At 46.8% G+C, this 21166-nt stretch overlaps 1 protein-coding gene and 1 long non-coding RNA gene across 5 annotated transcripts in view; one reads left to right on the top strand and one right to left on the bottom strand.

The window, feature by feature from the left end:
- Window positions 1–21166, bottom strand: part of PPM1H (protein phosphatase, Mg2+/Mn2+ dependent 1H) — a 373609-nt gene that overhangs the window by 42212 nt on the left and 310231 nt on the right. The gene's annotated exons all lie outside the window — the stretch shown is intronic.
- Window positions 1–21166, top strand: part of LOC136395124 (uncharacterized) — an 86163-nt gene that overhangs the window by 60972 nt on the left and 4025 nt on the right. For both annotated transcript variants that reach the window (XR_010749274.1, XR_010749275.1), the window contains one exon: window positions 18228–18297. This is a non-coding gene — a long non-coding RNA (uncharacterized lncRNA). The remainder of the gene's footprint in view (window positions 1–18227; window positions 18298–21166) is intronic.

Raw genomic sequence — 21166 nt, 5'->3', positions numbered from 1 at the left:
GCGCTGGGGATGGCTCTGTGGCCTCTGCCTCAGGTGCTAGAATGGCCCTGGTTGCAACAGAGCATTGCCCCCTGGTGGGCATGCCGGGTGGATCCCGGTCGGCGCATGCGGGAGTCTGACTGCCTCCCTGTTTCCAACTTCAGAAAAATACAAAAAACAAAACAAAACAAAACTTAACAGTGAAAGTGAACTCTAGGCCCAGTTTCCTGACATTTCCTTCCTGGTACAGGAGACCCATTGTTGAAATGAAGTCAGAAAGAACGTTCAGGAGCCCCAGGAACCTGACCCTTGGGAGCGTTTTTGCCTTGGCCCCAATATTCAGCCAGGATAGTGGCCGTGTTTTTCCAGAGCCAACTTGCCCAGCCATGAAACCACTAGCAAGGTTGTTTTATATCAAGAGTAGTACAAGGAGAAACAACTTCCTCTGGAGGGAAAGAACTGCTTCTCCTCTCTCCTATTTTGTTCTCCAGTTTCTATATGACAAGGGTTGCCTGGTTTGCTGACAATGAAAGAAACTGCTTAATGTATCAGTAAAATCGGAGGACTCAACTGGTTCGGTACTGAGGCTAAACACGAGGGTGTACACCTGCCAGACGGGAGAGTGTAGGGAGCTGCGGGAGGAATCTGAGTCCAACATACAGGAGAGCAGCAAACAACAGTCCTGCACTGCTGATGGCAGTGGAAGGGAGGCGGCTCTGTGGTGCAGCAGCAGGGACTACTCTCACACAGGCCAAGGAGCCTGGCGGCCTGGAAGCTGGACCTGGAGCAGCAGGGGCTGTTCCTGAACGGCTTCAGAATGCCTGGTCAGACCACAGTAGAGAAATGCTGGAGTAGTCTGAGTATTCCCTCTCTCCTAATGAAGAGCCTCTCTGGGAGACAGATTTTGTATTTTGAGAACATTTTTCTTCTCTGGCTGAAGCTTTCAATATCGATTATCATTAGGAATGCTCTGCATTCCAGGGGCCAGGGATGGATCTGACCCTGTGCACTTCACAGGGCCAGGCTCCGGGGCTTCCTCAAGCCCCTGGGGGAGGGAGCAGAGAAAGGCCAGCAGGGAAGGGAAGAAAAACAAGAGGAAGAGGGGTTGAAGACCTCTGGGGAGACCAGCAGCTCCTTCCGCAACCACTGCCTCTCCTGTCAGGGCGGAAGGAGGCTGAGAAATCCTTGATTGTCTCTGCTGTCCTTGCCATTTTCTGTGACCCTTCTTTCTTTTTTCACCTCCTCCGTGGAGCACACTGAGGGCTCAGGGGGTGGGGTGGTGGTGGCCGAGGGGGTCCAACCCCGGCTTTACCAAGGCCCAGATGGGTGGCTCTGGAAAAATTCCTCAGCCTCTTAGCAACCTCTCTTCTTTCATATAAATCTAGACTAATGATAGTGCAGACCTCGAAGGTTCCTGCCAGAAATAAACGACTCTTCTACAAAGCACTCAGCACAGTACCTGGCACTGGGTCAGGGATCAATAAAGGTGAGCTACTGTTTGTTAGACATAAAATGTCTTTCTGCTCCCCCAGTAGTTTTGCCTTGAGTCATCCACCTCTAGTAGAATCTTCTTTCCCATCAGCCGCAACTGAAACAGCCCGGAGTGTCAAAAATAAGTTGATTTCGGGCCTCAGGCTGTAACCATGCCTTCAAGTCTTCAATAGTTCTACCTGGGTGAGAACTTGTGTTTGCCATTTGGATGGCACACGCAGGGTCTTCCAGGAGGGAGGGGAGGTGGCAGGAACGGGACTAACTGGTTCCCAGCATTTGCATATAAAAGGCAGCCTCCATCGAGTATGATGGGAACCAGAGGAGGAATCCTCTTTGCATTCTGAGCAGGTAGAAAAGCTCTCCCAAGCTTTGGAACATTGGCAGGGCTCAGTGGTGACTGGGTGGGTGTGAGGAGCCACTGAGCCACTTCACCCGCAGGTGTTGTAAGGTACCAAAAACTACAGAATTAATATTAATATTTTAAGAGGCTTGGAGAACATTTTATTAATTTGGGTTAAGGTGTGCAGAGAAATTGTGAGAATAGTCTCTGTACTGTGTGATTGGCATAACCAGGATGGCCCTTGGCATTGTATTGTAAATGCAAAGGGGAGGTAACATGGATTCCCAGACATTCCACCACGCCTGTGGGGAAAAGGGTGAATGGCTAGCCAGGTACAGGGAGAGAAAAGCCAAAATAAACCTTTTCTTATGGCAATGAGCCATTCCCGGGCATTTGTCCCCACCGAAACTACCTCTCTTATGTAAATGCATGTGGTTAACATGTGTGACTCTGGACAGAGAGATGGCAGATAAACACTAGATAATACAGGAATGCCTTTTAATATGTAAAGAGACATCTTTCTACCATTGTGTTGGCTTGTAAATTTTGTTTTCTCCAAAATGATGTATGACTTGCAAATTGAACATGGTCCTATCATGTTAAAGGACATATGACTATAACCAATAGTGGTAAAGGGCTCCTAATTACAATTTTTGCTTCTGTACTTCCCACTTACAAAACTATAAAAACTAGGTAGAACAAAGGGCCAGGACGCTCTCCCTCAGATTTCTGTTGGAGCTGCCGCCGCTTGGCCAAGCTAGACAATAAAGCTTTGGTATGTAATCGACGGACCTTGTTCGTGTCTTTCATGTTTTGGGTCCCTCCGAATTTGGCTTAACATTTGGTGCGTTGGCCGGGAAAAGAGAGACCGCTGTCAGTCTGCACACCGAAGCTTTCTTGTTCAACCCCGGGTAAGTAGAACAAGATCGTGACTGTTTGCCATGTGAGCCCTGGCTGATGGGCCAGGAAAAAGGGTCAGTGGCCGTCTCTCCTCAGATGCGAGGTTAGGAGACTTGGGGGGCAGCCTGCCTTTAGGGAATCCCGTTTGAGTTTAGATATTCTGAGCTCAAGGGAAGTGTGGCGCCTTGAGTTTGTCTATCTGTTTTTGCTGTTTGTCTATCTGTTTTTGTCACTGCATTCGTCTTGGTCCTATTCTCCCTACAGCCAGACATGGGTGGCAGAAGCAGCAAAGATCTGCAGTCCCCCCTTGAATGTATGATTTCTCATTTTAAACTGGCTTATGTTCCACAGGAGGATGTGTACAGGGAGAAATTCTCCAAGGGCTGCCTTCACACGTTGTGCGAACATGAATGGCCCACATTTGGGGTAAGCTGGCCCACCGAAGGTCGTTCGACTCAGTCCTGGCCCGGAGGTTATGGTCAGTAATAACAGGCAGGCCTGGGCATCCGGACCAATTCCCCTACATTGACGTTTGGGTCACTCTCTGTGAGCAACCCCCTCCGTGGATGCAGAAATGCTCCCTGAAAAGAAGTAGCAGGCTGTTAGTAACTAGAGTGGCCAGGCCCAGAGAAGAACCCAGGCCAAAGTCCTGCCGAGCGCACCAGAAGATGAGCTCCTTTTGCAGCCCCCTCCATATTGGGAGCCTCGTCCCGAGCCCCCCCTTCCCCCCACGCACCCCAGGCAGGGCACCCCTTACCAAGGGGAGGACAGGGACAGTGAGGCAAGCCCCGCCGGGAGGCAGGAGTCCACCCTCCTGCCCCTCAGAGAGGTCCCCGGGGGTGCTTTCGTGTATGTGCCTTTCACCACTTCTGACCTGTACAACTGGAAGCACCAAAACCCTTCTTTTGACGAGAAACCCCAAGCATTAACTGCTCTTCTTGAGTTTATTTTTCACACACATAGACCAACATGGGACGATTGCCAGAGGTTGTTGCAGGTCCTGTTCACAACGGAGCAGTGGGAACATATTCCTGCCGAAGCAAGACGTGCTTTTCTGGTGGGCCAGGAAGCCCCAGACACCCCCGCGGGGCGGGCAGCCCTAGAAGCAGCACTCCCCACTGAGAGACCTAACTGGGACCCTAACGACGGAGGCGGTAGGGATGCGCTCACAACTTACTGCCAGTATCTCCTGATCGGGATGTGGGTGGCAGCTCGCAAACCCACAAACTTGACCAAAGTAAGTGAAGTAACGCAGAGACCGCAGGAATCCCCTGCCGCATTCTTAGAGCAGCTACTAGAGGCATACCGCACCTGGACTCCCATCGATCCCGATGCGGAACCCAATAGGCACACGGTTAACCTACCATTTGTTACCCAGTCAGCCCCAGACATTAGAAAAAAGTTACAGAAATTAGAGGGATTTGATGGAGGAACTAGGGAAAAATTAGTAAGCATAGCCACTCGGGTGTATAACAATAGGGACACTGAAGCGATAAAAGTGGCGAAAGAGACAAGCCGGTTCCTAGTGATGGCCCTACAAGAACAAGGGATTGTAACACAGCAGGGCAGCGGAAAGCAGCGTAGCCGCGGGAAAACGCATAACCGCCGAGAGCCCCTAGGAAAGGATCAATGTGCCTACTGCTGTGAGCAAGGCCACTTTAAGCGGGATTGCCCCAAGTTGAAAGGAAAAGGGACGAGCAGCCAGGGACAAAAACCCAAAGCCCTTCTGTTTGAGGAAGAGGACTGACGGGGCCGGGGCTCAATTCTGCTAAACCCCCTTGAGCCCATGGTCACAGTCCAAGTAGGGGGAAAACCCATATCCTTCCTTGTGGATACGGGGGCGGAACACTCGGTCCTGAAAGAAGCCCTGGGGCCCCTCTACAAGAACACAGTCTCCGTGCAAGGGGCTACAGGGAAAGCCGAAAGATATCCCTGGACCACAGCCCGGACGGTAGACCTGGGACGAGGGTTAGTCACTCATTCGTTCATAGTAATGCCCAACTGCCCCTACCCCCTGATGGGACGAGACCTACTGCGGAAAGTGAGTGCCTCCATCACGTTCCAAGGGGGTATGGGAGCCATCGCTTTCAACAAACTGGAGACAATTGCATTCACCCTGCCGCTGGTGGAGGAGCACCGCCTGAATGAACGGGTAACGGGCCCCGGGCGGACGGACAGTGGAGGACTCAATTCCCCAAAGCCTGGGCGGAGGATAACCCGCCTGGGCTAGTGAGCCACCACCCGCCCGTCATTGTGGCCCCAGGCGGTACCTGTGTGAGTACGCCAATACCCGATTAGGCCTGAGGCCAGGCGGGGGATAGCCGCCCATATCTGCCGACTTAAAGAGGCGGGGATTTTAACTGAATGCCAATCCCCCTGGAACACTCCGCTGCTGCCGGTACGTAAAGGGGACACAAATGACTACAGGCCGGTCCAGGATCTTAGGGAAGTAAACGCCCGGACAGAAACCATTCACCCGGTGGTGCCAAACCCGTACACCCTCCTGGGACAGTTGTCACCCAATTTAGCGTGTTTCTCGGTCCTAGATTTAAAGCAGAGGTCTCAAACTTGCGGCCCACGGGCCGCATGCGGCCTGCCGAACAATTTTGTGCGGCCCACAGACTAATCCACGAACTACAGTTTCTGGTCGTTTTGTGACACTGAAAAGTGTTGCGTAACAGTTGCCTTTTGTAGACCTAGTGCGGCCTGCCGAATGGCTGTAATCTTGCTCTGCGGCCCACATGCTGAGTTGAGTTTGAGACCCCTGATTTAAAGGATGCTTTCTTCATCATAGCCCTGGCTCCGCAGAGCCAGGCCCTGTTTGCCTTTGAGTGGGCAGATCCTGACACGGGTGACTCCGGTCAATTAACATGGACCCGATTGCCTCAAGGGTTCAAGAACTCTCTGACCTTGTTTGGAGAGGCACTGGCAAAAGACTTGATCCCTGTCAGGGTGGCACACCCTAAAGCAATTGTCCTCCAGTATGTAGATGACCTGCTGGTAGCAGCACCAAGCCTAGAGGAATGCACGGTGGCTACAGAGGGGCTACTGCAGGCTCTACAGGATTGGGGATATAGGGTCTCTTGGAAAAAAGCCCAGATTTGCCAGAAAACTGTCCAATATTTAGGATATGTAATCAGCCAAGGGACGCGGGTGTTAGCTGAGTCTAGGACTCAAGTCATCCAGGCCCTCCAGGATGAGCAAGCGACAGCTTCGGGAATTCCTGGGCACAGTGGGGTACTGCAGAATCTGGATTCTTGGTTTTGCCCACATAGCAAAACCTGTGTACGAAGCCACGAAAGGGGATGGGCCTCTCCGATGGACCCCAGAGTGTGCCCAGGCTTTCAAGGATCTGAAAACGGCTCAGGTTAGGCCCCCCCCCCCCCCCGCTTTGTCGCTGCCTAAGTTAGAAAAGCCTTTCGATCTCTATGTGACTGAAAAAGGAGGGTCCGCTGTTGGCATGTTTACCCAAAAGCTAGGACCCTGGAGGCGTCCCATAGCCTACCTCTCAAAAATGCTCGACCCCGTCGCAAGAGGCTGGCCAACCTGCTGCGGCATCTAGCGGTGGCGGCAGCCCTGGCGCAAGAGGCGGACAAGTTAACCTTAGGGCAGAGCCTCACAATCATCACTTCCCATTCGCTGGTACCAATTCTCACCCAGGCGTCAGGGAAATGGCTCTCGAATTCCCGTCTCATTCATTATCAGGGCTTGCTCCTAGAAATGCCCTGGATCACCTTCGAGATTGTAGGAGGACTGAATCCAGCCACGTTGCTGCCAGAAGGAACAGTGAACTGACCAGGACATGACTGCATAGAGGTACTGAATGGGGCACAGGGAACCAGAGAGGACCTTAAGGATGAGGCTATCCCTGGGGGAAAGGACATTTATACGGATGGCAGCAGTTTTGTCCGAGAGGGCCATTGACTGGCAGGAGCAGCTGTGGTCTCGGGAGATGGGACAATCCTCTGGAGCTCAGCCCTACCCCAGGTACCTCAGCCCAGAAGGCAGAATTAATTGCCCTGACCAAGGCCTTAGAACTATCACGAGGTGAAGTAGCCAATATCTACACGAACAGTCGATATGCCTTCACCACAGCCCACATCCACGGACAAATTTACCAGAACAGAGGGCTTCTCACCTCAGCAGGAAAAGAAATCAAGAATAAAGAGGAAATGCTCAGCCTGTTAGAAGCCCTCTGGTTCCGGAAGCAAGTGGCAATCATCCATTGCCCCGGACATCAAAAAGGGGACTCCCCTCAAGCTCGCGGAAACAGGTATGCAGACGCCGCCACCAGGGAGGTTGCCGCTCAAATTCTCCCCCTCACCGTAAAACCCACCATCCAGGAAAAGCCAGTTTACTCCAAAGAAGAACAAGAGACATACCAACGAGAGGGTTGGACTTTCTCAAGCGGATGGTGGAAGAACTCCCAGGGTAAGGTAGCCCTACCACAGCCCCTAGGTGAAAAGCTTCTTGAGGAAATCCACGGAGCAACGCACCTAAGTGGAAAGAAGCTGCAAACCCTGGTGTCACCCTGGTTCTAGATTCCACATGTACGCAGACAGGCCGAACAAGTTGCTCGCTGATGTCAGGCCTGCCTACAGGTTAATGCTGGCAGAAGCCCTGAGACGTCTGGAATCAGGTATCGGGGAACAACCCCGGGGGAACATTGGGAAGTGGACTTTACTGAAATGAAGCCCGGCAAATATGGGTACCGCTACCTACTAGTGCTTATGGACACTTTTACAGGATGGCCAGAAGCCTACCCAACTAGGAGAGAGAATGCATCCACAGTAGCAAAGGCACTGCTACAGGAAATAATCCCCAGATTTGGCCTCCCCTTTTTCCTGGAGTCCGACAATGGCCCAGCCTTCACGGCTGAAATATCAAAAGTCCTTGCTAAGGTGTTAGGAATAGATTGGAAATTACACTGTGCATATAGGCCTCAGAGTTCAGGACAGGTAGAGAGGTGTAATAGGACCATAAAGGAAATGGTCACAAAAATTCATTTGGAGACTGGCTTAGGTTGGGTGGAAGGGCTTCCCTACGCCCTCCTGAGGGCTCAGTGCACCCTGGGGACACATGGATTTTCTCCCTACCAAATCCTCTTTGGCAGGGACCCCCCCCAATTGTCCCTCATATAGGCCTAGAGCTAACTCCAGCACTCACTAAATCACAACTTATTTCTCACTTGAAGGCCTTTGAAGAAGCCCTACAGGAAATCCATGACAAGGTGAGGCGAGCCCGCCCCCTAGGGGCCGCCTCCCCGAGCCCTTGTAATCCTGGGGATCTTGTCCTCATCCGCAGGTATACAGCTTCGAGCCTTGAACCTCGGTGGAAGGGCCCATTCCCGGTGGTCCTCAGTACCCCCACGGCCGTAAAGGTTGCTGGCCACGCAGTGTGGATTCATCGAGCTCACATCAAGCCAGTTCCTGATCAAACTGACACAGTTAAATAGAGGGCTCAACTGGACCCCAAAGATCCACTCAAGGTCAGATTTACTCGTGTCGCACCTACCACATCTGGGTCGTAGCCCTGCTGGTAGCAACAACAACAGGGAGCCCTCATCTCTCCGTCAGACGAGTATCGGAACTAGTAAATCCAGATACTAACCAGGTTGTGAGCTCTATCACCAGAGTGCCTCCTGCGATGGCCAACTGGCCCACTTTTGTTTTTGACTTTTGTTCTCTAGAAGGGAGCAGAATCAGCAGGAAGTTCCAGTTTGTTGACTGTGGTGTTGGCTGGAGCTGTACACCTAACACTTGTGGGCAGAAGAGGCTACAGCGCCACTCCTTTTACATTTGCCCTGGGTATGGGTCCCCCTTCCGCAAGCTAGCCTGCGGAGGACCCAAGCAGTATTACTGTTATACTCCCAAATGCGCCACAATTGAGACTACCCCCTCCTCTGCCATAATTCATCAACCCGATGACATAATGATCCGTAGGGGAGCCATCAACTCTGACTGTAAGAACGGGTGCAATTCCCTTACTCTTAGCATTTCTACAGAGGGGCAACAACTCTCGTGGGCCACACCAAAAACATGGGGTCTTCGAGTACGGCCTGAGAACACATGGAGAACCATGGGTGGGAAAGGGCATCACTATTGATTCACCTTTAGCATCCGCATGACAGAAACGACTTATGCGCCCCCTATAGCAACTGGACCAAACTCTGGCTTGTACCCAGTGCAGCCAAAGTCCCACCCAAAAATAGAAACTCAACCTACTATAGGGCCATCAGCAGGGCCGAAAACAGCAATCCTTCCTTCCCCAGGACCCCTAACTCCCCTGTCCATTATCCACCTAGCATATGAGGCTCTTAATAACTCCCTGCCGAATCTCACCAGCGATTGTTGGCTATGCCTGTCTAGCAGGCCCCATACTATGAAGGGGTAGGCCTCAATGCCTCCATCAGTACCAGCTCTGTTGCAGACAGCTGCCAAGGGAACCCTGCCCGTCTCACCCTGCCTTTAGTCCAGGGACAGGGTACCTGCATCGGCTCTGAAACTGCCAAATTCTCGGAGACTCTCTGCGCCAGCCGGCACCCCCTCCAGGAAGATAACTCAACCTACTATCTAGCCCCTACAGGGGCGTGGTGGGCCTGCCCATCGGGTTTAACCTCCTGCTTGAACCCTCTCATCCTCAAAACCTTAAAGGAGGCTTGTGTTCTAGTCCATATCTTTCCCCGAGTAACCTACCTATCAGAGGAGGACCTAGAGGCTCTCTATGACCAGTCACACTCTGACTCCCCTCACCGAAGAAAAAGGGCTATAGGCCCCGCGGCAGTAGCTTTGGCCAGCCTGTTAGGGGCCGCCTCACTAGGAACAGGTATCTCGGCCCTAGCTGTCCAGGACTCCGGTTTCAGGGCTCTTCAGGAACTCATTGACCAGGACATCGCCGCCCTTGAGAGCTCAATCCGAGTTCTCGAGAAATCTTTGGGCTCCCTGGGAGAAGTTGCACTGCAGAACCGAAGGGGACTTGACCTGCTGTTCCTGCGCCAAGGAGGACTGTGTGCAGCTCTCCAAGAGCAATGCTGTTTCTTCGCCAACCATTCCGGAGTCATCCGCCAATCTCTGGACCTCCTCAGAGACCGCCTGGAGAAACGCCGTTCGGACAGAGAAGCACATGGACTTTGGGTCCCCGGGTTTGCCTGGCCCTCATGGGCCACTACATCGCTCTCCTCCCTTGCACGTCCCATTCTGGTGCTCCTTGCCGTGCTCCTGATCGGCCCCTGTGTTCTATGCACGGAGGCCACCCTGGTCAGATGCCAGCTAGGGGCCGCCAACCTCCTGGTCCTTCGACCTACACTTCACCCCACCTACCAGCCTCTCCCTTTGGTAGATACCACGTCTTATCCTCCCATTCAGAGAGGGGAATGAGGAGCCACTGAGCCACTTCATCCGCAGGTGTTGTAAGGTACCAAAAACTACAGAATTAATATTAATATTTTAAGAGGCTTGGAGAACATTTTATTAATTTGGGTTAAGGTGTGCAGAGAAATTGTGAGAATAGTCTCTGTACTGTGTGATTGGCATAACCAGGATGGCCCTTGGCATTGTATTGTAAATGCAAAGGGGAGGTAACATGGATTCCCAGACATTCCACCATGCCTGTGGGGAAAAGGGTGAATGGCTAGCCAGGTACAGGGAGAGAAAAGCCAAAATAAACCTTTTCTTATGGCAATGAGCCATTCCCGGGCATTTGTCCCCACCGAAACTACCTCTCTTATGTAAATGCATGTGGTTAACATGTGTGACTCTGGACAGAGAGATGGCAGATAAACACTAGATAATACAGGAATGCCTTTTAATATGTAAAGAGACATCTTTCTACCATTGTGTTGGCTTGTAAATTTTGTTTTCTCCAAAATGATGTATGACTTGCAAATTGAACATGGTCCTATCATGTTAAAGGACATATGACTATAACCAATAGTGGTAAAGGGCTCCTAATTACAATTTTTGCTTCTGTACTTCCCACTTACAAAACTATAAAAACTAGGTAGAACAAAGGGCCAGGACGCTCTCCCTCAGATTTCTGTTGGAGCTGCCGCCGCTTGGCCAAGCTAGACAATAAAGCTTTGGTATGTAATCGACGGACCTTGTTCGTGTCTTTCATGTTTTGGGTCCCTCCGAATTTGGCTTAACAGGTGGGGGTGAGAGGAGACTTGGAAAGGGCGCTTTGTTGTGCTCAACCCTGGCAACTTATCCTGGAGGAGGCACGTCTTAGGCTCACTGTGGGGAGGGGAGCCACACATGGGCCTTGACTTGCTCTGAAGCCGCTCATGCCAGCTTCTGTCCCCTGCCTGAGGTGTGTGGACTCTACTCCAGCAGAATACACTGGGACACTGGAATAATGACAGCTGCACTCTGCAACACGGTTACTCTGACCCTCACGGGTTTGTGTGCCAGCAGGTACCAGGTCACAGACTGGGGAGGACACCGCACCCACACAGGACAGGGTGAAAATGCCCACCAGGCACCAACCCCCTCTGTCCTGGGTACCACTTCTCTGGTTTCTTAGGTTGTGCATGCTTATGTTAGAGTTCCAGACAGCAACAATTCAATATGAGTGTTTACAATAGATTGTGTCCTCTTCAATCCTCCCTGGCAAGCCCTTTAAAACAACCTGATGTTCCAACTATATATATAGTGAGTGGCCACGCAGCTCTGCTCCAACACCACATAAACAGCACTGAGGAGAGAAGGGCCGGCCATGTGTTATCAGAGACTGGCATGTGCAGGATCACAGGCTGACTTCTAAATTCCCAGGGATCTGAATATGCTAAACACTGAAAAAGAAATAAAAATGCAGATTCTGTGTAGTCTTCAAACTCCACATGAGATACAAATGATGTTTGTGTAAGACCTATTAATTGATTGGGGGAGGTGCAGTTGAGGCATACTTTTGAAAACCATATGGTGCCCCTGACTTGTGGTGGCTCAGTGGAAAGTTCCAACCTGGAATGCTGAGGTTGCTGGTTCGAGGCCCTGGGCTTGCCTGGTCAAGGCGCTATGGGAGTTAATGCTTTCCTCTCCTCACCCCTGACCCTTTCCCTCTCTCTTTCTCCTCTCTCTAAAAAATCAATAAATAAAATATTAAAACAAAACAAAACTTAATGTATGGTGCTGGTAGAAATTAGCTCAGCCAACTCAGCAGAAGGTTTCATAAAAAGAACCTTTGTCTTTTGCCAAAATAAATTTCATATTATCAAGGTAAGACAAGCTATCATTTAATGCCTACATTAGCATCCTGCTGTCAGTGTTTTGTGGGTGTTTTACTATTACCTTTTCACTGAGTACTCTCTTCCTTAGTGAGGTACATCGTTTCTGAGCCTTGGGGAGCACAGATGTGAGGAATAGCATTAGAGAGGTGACCATCGAGAAAGCCTCTCCCATTGGGGAAATGCTCTTTAGTGTTTACAGTATATTGGTACTTCCAGACTTAATAACCTATGATTAGCCCTTGAGTGTCATGGCAGGGGACCAAAGGACATTAGGTCCCAGTTACAGAGATGAGATTTCTATAGACAGGCTTTGAGAAGGAAGGACTGGGCGGAGCCTTGCAGACTTCCGCCTGCGCATTTGGAATGTGAGTCCATGCCACGTATTCATTTTGATTAACGGCTCTTCGGCCCTTGTTCCTCTTGGCTTTGCCTATGCCCTTTCCTTTTAGTAATATTAATACTTACTCTTTTCTGACAAAATATCAAGCATCTTCTTTGAGTGTTTACATTACTTGCCTCTGGTTTGAATATTTTTTCCACGGACTCACCCCCACACCTTTAGCCTTACAGAAGGAACAGTCAACCCCGGATATGTTGCCTCAGCAAACCCCTTCCAAACCTTTCTCTGAGCACCCTCTGCAAATTGTGCAGGATCATTAGGCCTTCAAAGAAAATTTTACTGGAATTATAAAGAATACAGATTGTGTAGCCTACCCTCCATGACTTCAACAACCCCACTCTAGAATGTTAGCTTGGTGTATCTCCTACACACAGTTCCTTTTATGACTACTCAGTCAAATGACTGCAGCTCTGCTGCATTTCAGGCCAAACTCCTATCAAAAGGAAGGAAAGAAAGAAAGAAAAAACTCACTGCATTCACATTTTGGCTTGCCCACAAAACCTCCTTTTAATTTTCTAGTTCCTTTGTTAAGACAGTTCTGTTTTGTTAAGACAACAACAACAACAAAACAAAACAAGAACAAAACCTTAATATACTGGAGTCAAGAAGATCATGCAGCTAGGATGTCTTTACACTAATCATCTCTTCCCTCACAACTCATTCTGGAGAGTCAGATGCTAATTTACATTTCTTATTGGAAATTATGTCATGAGAGGAAAACAATGCTAGCAGTTTGTCACTAAAAAGAAAAAGGAAAAGCAAAGAAAAAAAACCCCTGCACAATATAAACAAAAGCCAAATAGTCAAACAACAAAACCCAAAAGTTCTGCCTGTCACAGGGCTAACTAAGGACCTGCCACTTTCTGTCCTACTAAATTTCTAGACAAAACGGGGTGAACTTGGCAAAACTCGAACAGGCCCATTCAAAGCCTCAAATGAAGAATCATTTTGTTGTTCCTCTCACTTGCTTTGCTTTCCTTCCTCTCTCTCAGGCTGCCCACCCTGGGAAGAACATCTTTCCTTTCTCACTTTCTATGACACAACAGACTGACCTTGTTTGGCCACTCTCCTCAGGCTTGGAGCCAGAAGCCCTCCACTCCCCCGACTCCCATGATCAAATAGGCAAACATTTGTGGTCCTGGGCTACATTTGCAGAGAAATGAATCCTTCTGTCTGAGGAAGGGCTCATAGAGTCTCTGGAACTAGAGTAGATCTTTATTCATCACAGAAATTATGACTTAGGCTTAAATATTAGAGAGACTGGCTTCCACTCATATTTATTTTTTAAATTTTATTTTTACTTTTTTTTAAAGTGAAAAGAAAGTGAGAAGTGGAGAGGCAGAGAGATAGCCTCCCGCATGTACCCTGACTGGGATCCACCCAGCAAGCCCACTACTGGGTGATACTCTACCCACCTGAGGATGTTGCTCGGCAACAGAGCTATTTTTAGCACTTAAGGCAAGACCATGGAGCGATCCTCAGCTCCCAGGGCCAACCTGCTCCAATTGAGTCATGGCTGTGGAAGGGGAAGAGAGAGAAGGGAGAGGGGGAAGGATGGAGAAGCACATGGTCACTTCTCCTAGGTGCCCTGATTGGGAATCAAATCTGGGACATCCACACACTGGGCCGACGCTCTATCACTGAGCCAAACAGCCAGGGCCTCCACTCCTATTTATTTCTGTTCTGTGTGACAAGATGAGAATAGCTCCCAGTCAGGAGGGAACCATCAGGTAACCTCCTGCCTCGTCTTTTGGGACTGAGCTCTCTCTCCGTCCATGGGCCTCCCTAGTAGACACATTAAACCAGGGCATGAGTGTCAGGCCCTCCTTTCAAATTACACAACGATATGTACAAATATGTCACACAAGAAAGGGAACATCATTTTATATCATTCCTAAGTCATGCATTTGAAATAAACTAAGTCTCTTTGATTTTCTAGCATGGCTTAAATCACTAAGGGACACATATGGGTAGAGAAATAATCCATATCCCGTGTCTTAGCATCCAATTGTACAAAATGTTTTCTGATTAGGATCAGAGTGAATGAATTGTATAAATTCTACTTCACCACAGACTTCCTTTCCTACAACTAATTTTCATGTTCATTAATCTTGTGAGTTCATAAGGTCCAGCGTGATCTGGACCGCTTCCCCCTCCCCCTCAGAAGTTGGCAGCACCGCACACAAAGCCCAGACACTGTAGTGGCTGTCAGGCTCCTGCAGTGTGCCATGTTCTCCCTGCCCGGGTCCACCTCAGCCCTGCTTTTCCTGCCTTATTCGTATTTATTCCTTGGGTTGAAGTTTGGACATGCCTTGCTCTAGATTAGGCACCTCTCCTTAATCACGCATCCTGTGACTCTCTTACGCTTCTGGAACCCCCTCTAGACTTTACACTCCAAGAGGGCAGAATCAGGTCTGTTTGCTTAAGACTCTTCCCCAGGGTCCAGCAGTCCTTAGCTCATAAAACAGGTCCTTAACATTTCCTAGATGAATGAATCTGATGAGAGTCTTTCCGGAAAGAAGAACAGCTTTGCCCCAAAGCTCTGACTGTCTTAAGATCTCAAAAAGCAGCCACAGTTTTCCTGACCATCAGTCCGATATTCTGATACTCTGTTCCCAGTAAAACTGGGCTCTCCCAACTCTTTCATCTGTTTGACACAGGACTCTCTCTCCGGGGTTGGTTGCCATCTTCCCAGAAAGGCAATCCGAAGACCTGTTTTGGTTTTGCCCTGTTTGTTCCAGGGAGATCACTGTGAGCCCCACTGTAGTACGTAACATTTATGACAAGCCCAGGAGCCTGCTCTGCTCTGACCTGGCACACGCCTGCCAGTGACAGCACTACCCATAGGTTACCTCTCCCTGGGGGGCAGATTTGTTGCCATGGAGAGAGACAGGCTGGTGAGCAAGATCAGGACAGTTTAGAGATTTTAGAAAAAGGTGTTGGGTGCTATATCACTCATACCTGTCAGACAGCTGTGTAAAGCTTTTAATCACAGTAGAGAAAATGAACATAAGAATGTTGCTAACAAGTAAGATATCAAATACAGATTAAAACTAAAAACTCAGGAAGAAAAAAATAAGTAAAAGAATCTTTAATTGCAGTACCATCAACTCCTTTTCACCTGAGCAGAATTATTATGCCAAACAATTCCAGGAAGAGAGACCATCTAGTTTCATTTTTTTCCTAAAGGAATTTCATTGTTTTGAAATATACAAAACATCTAAAAATAGCAACTAACAACAATAACAACAACACTCACTGACACTTGCCATATAGCAGGCACTTCACTTTATATACATGTGTGAGGTTAGTACTATTGGAACCCCGTTTTATAGATGCGGGACCTTAGGCACTGAAGGATTAAGAAACTTCCCTAAGGTCACAAGTACAAAAGGAACAGAACTAAGAGTTGAGCTCAGGCAGCCTGATTACAGATTCCAAGCCATTAACCACTACACTTACACTGCCTCTCATGGTTTACATATAAATGAATGTACATAATATATGAACAATTATGCACCTGTCTTCTAGCTAAAAGAACAGAACACTACCAGCAAGCATCTTAGAAGCTCACTGTGTGCCCCTCCTCAAGCACACACCTCTTCTAACACATCTCCTCCCAGGGCAACCATTATCCTGAATTTGAGGTTAATTTTCTTGCTTTGTGTTATGGTTCTAACATCTCTCTCTCTAAATGATACACTTTTTTTTTGAGAGAGAGAGAAGGAAGAAGGGAGAGAGATGAGATGCATCAACTCAGTTGTGGCACCTTTGTTCATTGATTGCTTTCTCATATGTGCCTTGACTGGGGGGCTGCAGCTGAGCTAGTGACCCCTTGCTCAAGCTAGTGACCTTGGGCTTCAAGCCAGTGACCTATGGGCTAAAGCCAGCAACCATGGGGTCATGTCTATGATCCCACACTCAAGCTGGCGACCACGCTGCACTCAAGCTAGTGAGCCTGCGCTCAAGCAGGATGAGCCTGTGCTCAAGCCGGCGACATCAGGATTTCAAACCAGCAGCCCAGGCTGATGCCCTATTCACTGCGTCACCATCTGGTTAGGATACATTGTTATTTTACTACTTCATGTAAATAGAATCATAATGTGTATTCTTCTATGATGTGCTTATTAAACTCAACATTATGTTTTTGAGATTCTTCCCTGTTAATGAGCACAAATTAGGTCCATTCCATTTTTTGAACTGTATTCTATTCTTTGGTTATCCATCCTATGATTGGACATTTACAATACTTCATTTTTGTAATAACAGTTCTGTAGATATCTTTTTACATGGCTCAATTATTATTATTATTATTATTATTATTTTTCGTTTAGAGGAGGGGAGATAGTGCAGCAGACTCCCACATGCGCCTCGACTGGGATCCACCTGGCAACCCTATCTGGGGCCAGCACTTGAGTACCAAGCTATTTTTAGCACCCGAGGCTGAGGTACTTGGACCAACCGAGTTATCCTCAGTGCCAGGGGCCACACTCAAACCAACTGAGCCGCTGGCTGCAGGAAGGAAGGAAGAAAAGAAGGGGGGGATAGAGAAGCAGATGGTTGCTTCTTCTGTGTGCCCTGATCCAGAATTAAACCCAGGATGTCCATATGCTGGGCCAACACTCTATCAACTGTGCCACCAGCCAGGGCCATATGACTCAAATTTTAGCAGCACCAAAACCACTTGGATGGTTTGGGAACACAAACTCCTGGGTCCTACCATTAATTTTATTTATTAGATTTGGAGTGGGGCCTGAGAGTTTGCATTTCTAACAAGTTCGCAGCTGATGCTGATGCCATGTGGCCCAAAGACCCTGCTTTCAGATCCATTGTTCCTGGGTAGAGTAGCACAGGGTATATGTATAGTATGTGCGTCTTTACCAGCAATGCCAGTGTCTTTCCACAAATCCACAAACCCATCTGCAGTTCTTCCACATATTAATTTGTAGTGTTCAATTTAAGTTCAATATTTCTTTCACATATTTGTTGGCCATTAATTTTCTTCTGTCTGATGACTGGTTCTTGTTCATTTTTCTACTGTTAGTTTATTTTTGTATTTTCTTTTTTGATCTATGAGAGTACATTATTTTATGGACATCAACTCCTTCTTAGTTATACAAGTTACAAAAACCATCTTCCAATTTATGGCTTGTCATTTTCCTCTCTTTATGTTGCCTTTAGAAGAACCAAATTTGGTAACTTTAATGTAGTCAAGATTATCAATCTTTAATTATTTGTGCTTTCTGTGTCTTGTTTAAGAAATCCTTCCCAGCCCTGGCCAGTTGGCTCAGCAGTAGAGCACTGGCCCGGTGTGCGGGAGTCCTGGGTTTGATTCCCGGCCAGGGCACACAGGAGAAGCACCCATCTGTTTCTCCACCCCCCCCCCTCCTTCCTCTCTGTCTCTCTCTTCTCCCGCAGCCAAGGCTCCATTGGAGCAAAGTTGGCCCAGGCGCTGAGGATGGCTCCATGGCCTCTGCCTCAGGCGCTAGAGTGGCTCAAATTGCAGCAGAGCAACGCCCCAGAGGGGTCGAGCATCACCCCCTGGTGGATGTAGCAGGTGGATCCTGGTTGGGCACATGCGGGAGTCTGTCTGTCTGCCTCCCCCCCACCTGCTTATCACTTCAGAAAAATACAAAAAAAAGAAAGAAATCCTTCCCTATTGAGATCATAAAGATTGTCTTCTATATGCTATTTTCTAAAATTTGTATTTATTTTGCCTTTCACATTTAAGCCTTAATTTGCCTGGACTTGGTTTCAGTGTATGATCTGAGAGGAAGAAATTTTATATTTTTTCCATACTGTCTTAATTGTCCTGATTTTGTCTTAATATCTAAAAAGGTAAGAACCATCCAGAAATGTCACAAACATTCTTGGCATTTTGTTCTTCCATCTAGAATCAGCTTATGGCCTGACCAGGCAGTGGTGCAGTGGACAGAGCATCAGACTGGGATGCAGAGGACCCAGGTTTGAAACCCTGAAGTCACTGGCTTGAATGTGGGCTCCGCAGTTTTGAGTGTGTGGTCGCCAGCTTGAGTGCGGGATCACAGATATGACCCCATGGTTGCTGGCTTGAAACCCAAGGTAACTGGCTTGAACCCAAGGTTGCTGGCTTGAGCAAGGGCCACTTGCTCTGCTGTAGCCCCCCGGTCAAGGCACATATGAGAAAGCAATCAATACACAACTAAGGTGCTGCAACAAAAAATTGATGCTTCTCATCTCTCTCCCTTCCTGTCTGTCTGTCCTCATCTGTCTCTCTCTCTGTCTCTGTCACACACACACACACACACACACACACAAAGAAAATAGAATCAGCTTATGAAGTTCCATGAAAACAACACTAAAATTCTGGTTATAACTGTACTGACTCTATAGAACAATTTAGGGAGAATTAATATCTTTACAATGTTTCCATTAATAAATATATTTATGTTCATAATATCCCGGGGTTGGGAACCTATGGCTCATGAGCCAGATGTGGCTCTTTTGATGGCTGCATCTGGCTTGCAGACAAATCTTTAATAAAAAAATGTTAAAAATATAAAACATTCTCATGTATTACAATCCATTCATTTCCTACTGCTCATGTTCATGGTTGCGGGTGGCTGGAGCCAATCACAGCTGTCCTCCAGGACAACACCAAATTTTTATTGGATAATGCGTAATGTACATGGGTCGTTGTATGGCTCTCATGGAATTACATTTTAAAATATGTGGCGTTCATGGCTCTCTCAGCCAAAAAGGTTCCCGACCCCTGTAATATCCTCTTATATTTAATTGCCACTGCATCTGGGTTATTACTGTTCTTTTTATTCCTAATATTGTTTATTTGTCACACACACGTACATACACATCCTTTTGTTTTTGATTAGTCTTATGGGAAATTTTATCTACTTTGTTAATTTTTTTTAAATTTGCTTTTTGGGGGAGTTTTTTTGTGGTAAAATAGACATAACATAAAATTTATCATTTCAACCATTTTTTTAATGAGTTCCTGAAATGACAGATAATCTTTTGTTTACCTTTGTGTCTCTGAATCCTAGCATTTGTTTATGGTGATTGCTATCAATAAATATTTTTAAATGGTGAATTTCCTGAATATAAAAATAAGCATTAGAATTGGAAGAGGATCTTGGCTTTCCTTCAACTAAAGGGGCCAGGATTATAAATAATCATAGTCTATGAAGTTAATACAAATAATATAGAGTTGAATAATATTTATATAAATGCATTTTCTTTTTTAAAAAATGTATTTTCAGTTTATTGGGATGACATGATTCACCAAACCATACAGGTTTCAGTGCACAACTCAATATAACGCCATCTACACACGTCACTGTGTACCACCACCTCAAGCAAAGTCTCTTTTGCCCCTATCCCCCCCACCACGCTCCCCTTTCCCTCTGGCTATTGTCATCCCTTTTTTAAAATTTCACTTATTCATTTTAGAGAGGCAATATATGCTAAATATACCTACATATTTACTAATATCTTAACAATCTATTTTATTTCTCAGACTTTCCATCTGGGATCACTTCTTATCTGAGTACATCCTTTAGAACAGTGGTACCCAACATTTTTTGGGCCACAAACTAGTTTAATGTCAGAAAATATTTTCACAGACTGGCCTTTAGGGTGGGATGGATAAATGCACAAAATAAAATTATGCAGCCGGCGCAAAAACTGTGGTATTTTAAAATATAATTGTCGAACTTACGAGACAAGCATCAAGAGTGAGTCTTAGACGGATGTAACAGAGGGAATCTGGTCATTTTTAAAAAATAAAACATCGTTCAGACTTAAATATAAATAAAATGGAAATAATGTAAGTTATTTATTCTTTCTCTGCGGACCAGTACCAAATGGCCCACGGACCGATACCGGTCCGTGGCCTGGGGGTTGGGGACCACTGCTTTAGAATTTTCTTCAGAGGAGATTGGCTGGCAGTAAAATTTCTGTTGTTTTGCCTCAAAATGTCTTTATTGATATTTTTACTACACATGAAAATTCTAAAAATTGAGTTCTTAGCCAACCAAAGATATAATTCCACTGTCTTTTGGCTCCTTTTTTTTTTTTTAAGTCAGAGCTGCCAGTCTAAATGCTATTCCCATTTATCTGTTTTGTCTTTCTAGCTGCTTTTAGTTACCTTTTTTGTTTGTTTAAAGTTTTTCAGTTTCATTATAAAATATCTATTAGACTTTTCCTTTTCGTTCCTTCTGCTTGAGATTTTTTGGGCTTTCTGGATTTTAATATTAGTATCATTCAACCATTCTAGAACTTTTCTTTTCCTTCCCATCTGATATAGTATTTCCTTTTGGAATTCTATTGACAATACCTTAGGTTAGCCTCCTACTCTCTTAATCTCATTCCTCATTTTTCCTTCTCTTTGTCTCATATTCTGGATTATTCAGCTCTATTTTCCAGTTCACTAGGGTTCTCTTCCACTGTCTCTTCTCTCTTTAGTCCAGCGAATTTTACATTATTTTTATAGTCTTCATCTCCAGAAGTTCCATTTCCTTATTTTTAAAATCTCTGCAAATATTTTATAGTCTTATCCTTGTTTATATTTTCAATGCTTTTAAAAACATTTCTGAAACATGTTAAAATATTTACTTATATTTTTGAATGATAAATCCAATAATGAAGTAGGGCCCGCTCTGCTGTTATGTAGGCTGGTCTTTACTCACAGTGTTATAAGTGAAAACAGGTTCTCCAGAGGGGATTTCTGTTTCTATCTGACAGTCACCTAGGGTTGTTTAGGATAAATTGCCAATATGCTATAAAGGAATATCAACTGTAATTTTTTTCTTTATCAATGTTTCTCTCAAAAGAAACA

Source organism: Saccopteryx leptura, chromosome 2 (assembly GCF_036850995.1).
Source record: "Saccopteryx leptura isolate mSacLep1 chromosome 2, mSacLep1_pri_phased_curated, whole genome shotgun sequence".
Classification (NCBI taxonomy): domain Eukaryota; kingdom Metazoa; phylum Chordata; class Mammalia; order Chiroptera; family Emballonuridae; genus Saccopteryx; species Saccopteryx leptura.
Note: the sequence above shows the minus strand (reverse complement) of the source record. Positions and strands in the feature narration are given on the sequence as shown.